The sequence below is a fragment of the Amphiura filiformis genome, chromosome 15 (assembly GCF_039555335.1).
Source record: "Amphiura filiformis chromosome 15, Afil_fr2py, whole genome shotgun sequence".
In the NCBI taxonomy this organism is placed as follows: domain Eukaryota; kingdom Metazoa; phylum Echinodermata; class Ophiuroidea; order Amphilepidida; family Amphiuridae; genus Amphiura; species Amphiura filiformis.
Genome location: NC_092642.1, coordinates 15,348,409 through 15,355,752, shown reverse-complemented (window position 1 = coordinate 15,355,752; position 7,344 = coordinate 15,348,409).

The window sequence follows — 7,344 nt, the reverse complement described above, 5'->3', positions numbered from 1 at the left end:
TTACATTTTCTTATGGAGGGCAGAATTAACCGTCCATTTGTTACCGAAATGAGTAACATGTAATTGAGAAAACAAATGGACATAGGTGGTTCTTGCTCTAAGCCCTCGATATTATGTCCACATTCACAAAGGACATACCACTGCCAATGCAGATGTCTTCAAACAAAAACAACTCAACATTTGGATTGTCTTGAAACTCCTTACTTGCAACTTAATGCTCATTTTGGTGGGCCATCCTGGGGCGGGGGTGCCCGAGGGGAAACCCCCCTCGGAGTCAGAAAATTGTACAAAATATAGGTCACAAACACCCATTTTCACTCTATTTTATCATAATTTTTAAAACTTCACCTAGGATTATTGTGGGGGTGGGGGGCTGAAAGGTATTCCAGTCCCGCACCAAAATTATTGAGGGGACCGAACCCCCAAGCCCCCTGGTTCCTATGAAAATTGTTGTGAAAGTTGTAGTGATTTCTTACAGCTGTGGAAAGGATAGGAAATTTAGATTCAGCAAGCATAGGGTTATTTACATCATATTTTGTCATCTGTTTATGGTCACATTCAGCCTCAGCACACAATGAGGTATTCTAGTTGAAATCCATACACCCCCTATTGAAGACATGACCTTGATCTTCCACACAAGGAATGAGAATTTCAAATGGAATTACCAGATATTTATGCTATATTTTCTCTTGTGAGTCAGTGAGGTCAGTGCATATATCATTGGGTGTAGCTTCAAATGGTGAACGTTTGCTCAAAGCGATGTCATACACATGGTACATTGGTACACGCACAATGTGCATGTTTAAAGACACTGCATAGATTACACATGCAAATCTCAACGTGCTGTCTTCACTGCCTAGCGGAGATGAAAAATACTCCATAAAAGCATATGAATAGGGTTTAATGTTTCCACAGAGAAGTCCTTCTCAGAGGGCTGAGCTTTCAGAATTCTATCGAGTGCCATCTTTGGCTCTGAAAATGGCACTTGAAAGAGTCTGATAGCTCAGCCCTCTGAAAAGGACTTCTCTTTGGAAAGATTAAACCCTACTCATGTTTAACAACCTTATGTAGAAATGCTGGTGATCCACACAGCAAATAGTCCAATCTGGATGGCAATAAAGTTGATTAAAAAGTGTTTGCATGAGCTCTGGTGACATGGTACACGAAAGGGCACTATTTGAGTTAAGTGAAAATCTGGCTTATTCAAAAGACTACCCAATTTGTACAGTGCCATTCTCTTGGGTCTACAATAGCAGAATACATACAAGTTCTTGTGTCTCTTCATGCTGATTGTATGAAGACAAAATGGCAAATATGATGATGACTAAATGCTTGAAGAGTCCAACTCACAACTTTCTACATGTATATGTAGAGTCATACACAACTCCTTTTATCCTTGGGTCTTGACATGCATGGCAAGATTCTTAATATGGTCGCCTGCACAGGTACACCGTCACCAAGGTACCTGACTGGTACATACAGAGAGTGCCTACACAGTACACAAACAATGCTGCTACTGCATAAAACTCACCAGAAGTGGTACTGCACTGGTACAACACTGGTACTGCACAGTACCAGCCAAGTACCTTGATGACGGTGTACCTGTGCTGCTGTGCAGGCGGCTGCAATAGGAATCTGGTAGTGTCTGACTGGCAATAGACTTTTGGAAATAAAGCAACCAGAATCAGGTGGAAGGGTACAGTAACATTGCAATGGTAGCCTTCTTGGATTATTTCAGAAGCAACCAATAGTCCAATATGAATCGCCTGTTTAAATTATGTCTGATATATAATTGGATTTAAACTTTTAACCACACAACATAAATGATAGCCAGTGAAAACATTTTCACTGACCAACCCATCCAGGATTTGAACCTGGGACCTTCGGTTTACCAGTCCAATGCTCAACCAGCTGAGCTATAAATGAGTCAGCTGGGGAAGAGCAGAAGATTTGTATATAGTAGGTATACAGTTTGATTCTGTTGTGTGGTGAGAAGTTTAAATCCAATTACCCAAATGTTTGAATCACTTTTCTCTGATATTATTGTTAGAATTCCATCTGGTATAAACTTATTCAAAATATACCAATGTAATGGTGTAAATTCATTGTAAAAAAACCCTAATTGATGCAAATGCATCAGGCCGCTATATCTATTCTAGAATTATATCAGGTGGCATGAAATGCCACACACTGAAATCTGCTTCGGCCTCTTCTGATTCTTTCGTCAAACCATATTTTAAAATGCTACTAGTGCCAGACGCTTGCATCAATCTCGACCAAACTTGGCCACAAGAAGCACTGACCCAAGCTCCTTCTAAGTTGTACACAGTTATGCTACTAGTGCAAGGCGCTTAACTTAATTTCGACCAAACGTGGCCATAAGAACCGCTGACCCAAGCTTGATATAAGTTGTACACAGATAGGGGTCAAAGGTCATATAGCGGATATTAGGAGTAATTTAGTGAAAATCGAAACTTTGCCCAGGTCAAAGGTCAGGTAACTGTAACTTTGGGAAAACAATCCCTGGCACTTGGGGAGTATGAAACCGCAAAGGTCATCTGAGGTCAAAGGTCAGGTCATATTTAAAGTTGCCCCTATTGGTCGGTAACTTGGGGGAAAATGATCCATGACACAATAAACCTGCACAGGTCATCCAAGGTTAAAGGTCAGGTCAAATTTGAAGTTGCTCCAATTGGGCTGTAACTCGAGGATAACATTTCCTAGCACTTGGGGAGTATGAAGCGGCAATGGTCAACTGAGGTCAAAGGTCAGGTCAAATTTAAAGTTGCTCCAATCGAGCTGTAACTTGATCGGCCTGTTACTCAGAAAAAACAATCATTGACACTTCATGAGTATAAAACGGCAAAGGTCATTTGAGGTCAAAGGCCAGGTCAAATTTAAAGTTGCTGTGATTGGCCTGTAACTCAGGAAAAACAATCCCTGACACTTCAGGAGTATGAAACTGCAAAGGTAATCCGAGGTCAAAAGTCAGGTCAAATTTGAAGTTGCTCTGATTGAGCTGTAACTTGCAGAAAATGATCCCTGACACTTTAGGACTAACCGTAAAAGTCATATGAAACCGTAAAGGTCATATGAGGTCAATTTTTAAGTTGCTCCCATTGGGCTGTAACTCGGGGGGAAATGACCTCTATAAACAAAATAAACAAAAACTATCCTTCCATTTTTAGCATTTCAACATTTAATATCATCAACTATATCAGCTGCCACCTGATATTTGTGCTTCTTGAAGCACAGTAGCTCTAGTTGTAACTGTATTCAACCTAAGTAGTGCTCACCTTCTTATTCTCTGCTACAGAATTTTCTCATTTTAAACATGTCATCTAAAATGTCCTATTTGCAATGCACATGTTCAACTAAATTATGGCTCACTAAAATTGCCATCAAAACTGGCTTAAAGTAATATTCAGATTTCCTTTTACAACATTAAGCGTACTGCTAGCCGTCCAGCGCGTATTATTTTGCACAAGGTCCAATGCACGCGCTTGACGTCGCGTGCGTATACGCGATGGTTATGCTGTCAAAGGAAGTCTGAATATTACTTTAGGATTATGATCATTTGGATCAAGGCCGTAGCAAGGTCGAAAAATGTGGGGCGGCCATCACAAATGTGGGGCGGCCAACATACAAATATATGCCCATAATGGAATCAAGATATAAAGAAAAACATAACAACTTTCTCAAAAAGTGGGGCGGCCATGGCATCCCCGGCCGCCCCGCTTGCTACGGTCCTGATTTGGATTACAGATGTACACTTTTTGTAATATATTTGTGAATATTCTGAATCATCCAAGTAGATAGATAAATTAAAAATTAAATATCAAACTGTTCATCTCGACTTACTGTTTTGAGTTGGTTACAGTATCACGTCTCATCCTAATGTAATGTTTATAAATTCCTGATTTGGACTTTTACGCCATCATTTTAATAAGTGTCTCGCCCTACAAAAAGAAGACTTGAATTAGGATGAATATGTGACCCATTCTGACAAAACCATGAACAAGTCGCATTTTTTACATTTCATGATTTGACTAAAAATGTAAGCACGGGACAATAAGCTTCAAAATGATACCAAAATTATATACATAGCATCAATACTTTTCAAGATATGGATAATTTTGTAAATAATACCTTGATAATTTTGTCAAATTGTTATTCTAAGTAATGGGCTAATTAGTTTCCTGCTTTACACAGGATTAAATAGGGATTATCATAGTTCAACAGTCAATTATTGATTAAATAAACCTCTTTTTAATAAATACTTTCAAGGATTTGAAAGTCCGCTAAGTCCCAAGGTCAAATACCATGAAATTAAGAATTCCAAAATTTGATTTTTTTATGGGAATGTCATCTTTAAAAGCCTATAACTCAAAAACGTGCCTGGCGATTTGTTCCGGGTTTTGTTGGAGCTGGTCACATATGTTAATCATTCCCAGGAATAGGGGTGTTGCGCTGTCAGCCTGGAGAATACGATCAACAAGGGTTCGAGCCTTGGGCTTGCCTTAGGAATGAATTCTCTTCCTCTCCCAAAATGTTTCTAAGGTTGGAAATCCTACAATTGTGATCAGTTACTTCACTGAATAAAATTGTAGAATTTCTTCTCATCCCCATACACTGCTTAGCACGTGCAGATATAGGTAATGTGTGTGCGACGTCTCATGGTTCAGAGCTGACGTAAAGCTGTTGGTCCCATGTACGAAAAGAGTTAAACCCTGTGCACGTAAAGGTTCCAGGATCGTGCCCGTGAACTGCCAGCAGAAAAACTTAAAATTTTTCCTTTGGTCTTTAATCAACAGACATGATGAACCTCTCCAGTCATGCTTTAATTACCAGGTTTAATTACAGTCAAATTTAAGAGTTTTGATGAAAACTGGGGATCCCTGGTTTTATTCGCCAATTCCCCATAGAGCTGCACAGTTATAGTGGCCAAGTGGTATTCTTTCATTATTACCTCATTATGTCAGCTTAAAATGATCAGAATTAAAACATCCTTGATAGCTGTTACTCACATTAAAAATCAGAAACCACAGCAATTACCTCATTATGTCAGCTTAAAATGATCAGAATTAAAACATCCTTGATAGCTGTTACTCACATTAAAACTCAGAAACCACAGCTTTAAGTTTCAATTGTTCAAACTTGAAAGTTCATCATCTGGTTGTTGCTGAATCCATAATAATCACACAATGTTTGGCCAATATGCTGTAAAACGTGAGGTTCCAGGTCCTATAAGAGAATAACCTTGTTGTATCTGAGAGTTCAAAATCTTCATCAAATTCATGTCCATCTTTAGGTTGTCCATCTCGGCTTGAAGTTGGTGGAACTCGCTGAAATCCTTGGGTAAATGGAATCTCCTGGTACGAACGAAGTTGAGAATGTAGCGAAAGAACCGTGGGTCACTATCTATGATGTAGTTTCTCTCTTGATCTTGTTGAACATTGGGCAACATTTTCCACAGGTTGCCCAGGACCAGGAAGCCATCCGGATATGATCTTCGAGAACGAATAGAATCGTATAAATCACTGCTGTAACGGTTAGTTTTTGCAGAAGGTATTAGGTATTTACCATGAATAGGAAAGATGGTACCTCCAACATTTAACATGAATACTTCCGTTGATGGTTTCTCAGTTTTTTCCAGGTTCAATTTCTGTTCTGGCTCATCTTCAGACTCATCTTCAGACTTTTGATGGTCTTTTAAAGCTTGAATAAGATCAGGAATCTGGTAGAATTCTGCTTCCTCATGCAGCATATCCAGTTCTTGAAAGTTCTCAGGAAGAACAAGTTTGGTTGATCTCAGGAAAGCAAGGACATAGCGGAAAAGGTCGCCATCTCGGTCAATCACAAAGTTGCCTTGTGCATCTTTTGCAGATGGTTGCAGATTACCTTCAATTTCAAACATTTTCGCCAGCATGGATTCGGAGTGTTTGGTCAGCGTGGATCTTGAAGTTGTATAGATCTTCCCACCAACATTTAAGGTGATGATTTCATCTGAGCTTGTATCCATTGTCTTGCGAGATTTGTTGCCTCTGGGTTGGCTGAAGCTCATGTTATCTTACTTTAGGCATGGACAATGCGCTGTGGTTTGTACTTAACTGGTATAGCCTAGTGCAGTGATATGTAGTTATGCCCAATACACATAATGAATGATTTGAACATCACCCTGGTATATCAGTTATCTTGCAATTCTTAAAGGGACACTATTTGGTTTGACACTGAACTGCAGACCCCAGTTTTCTTCACCACATTGTGGGATGTGTGCATGTTTATTGTCAACAAGTGGTGCAATGAAGCACCATGCGTTGGTGAATGAATATGTCAAGAAATGTCAGGATATATATAATCAAAACAAACAGGCCATGCTGCTGCTTTTATGTTCTGCTATTCAAGCAGCACTATTAGTATTACCTTCATAAGTCACAAATAGCAAATCATTTTTGATGGCAATTTCAAACATTTCATAGCATGTTAGGCTAAAAAAAAACCACACCACCAAAATACATGTAATGGTAGTTGGTACAAGATTTATATTAAGGAAATATGCTTGCACGTAAATATTGACCTGTGAATGTAAAATGATCCAAGACGTAGACTAAACCAGATGTATTGTTGTGTTTGGTTTATTTTGAAAATCACAGAAAAACATTTAATGCCTCTTTAAAATAAAATTTTGATCTTTGTATACAGATTAGGGCCCCATTGCCTGTTATCAGCAATTCCAGATACAGTTGCACTCCCTGGTAAACTATTGTAGTCGATCACTGACAATGTAAAATGTTTAAACCAGCAAGTAAAAATCCAAAGCATCAAGTTTATTTTCCTTTTGTCCTGTGTAAGTCTAGATAATCTGTGAACATGCATTTAAAATTACTGAAAAAATATTACAATTTTGAAACAGCACATTTCTTGATAGCTTGTGTTATCAAGTAATAGTATGTGTCTACACCTTAATAACAGTGGGCAACGGGTTATATTTTGGAACAGCACAATTCAAATTTATCACAGACACAACTTTGCACAAGATAATGTTTTAAAAGTAAATTCAAAGAGATAATTTTTTTTCATATTGCATGATCAGATCATAGTACAATTAAAGTTGATCAAATAATTATGATGTGATATGAAATTGAGCTAATAATAGGAACTGTTCTTATGTACATTAGGTCTGTGCAGTGTTCAGGTCATCAAACTGCTGTGTGAGCAGTATGTCCTTCACCCTATGCTCAAAGTGTGCTCAGTGAGCACACTTTGAGCATACGGTGAAGGGCATTTGCCATGCATTATAATGCTGCAATTCAATAGGAACTGTAGAATAAATGTTGCTAGCAC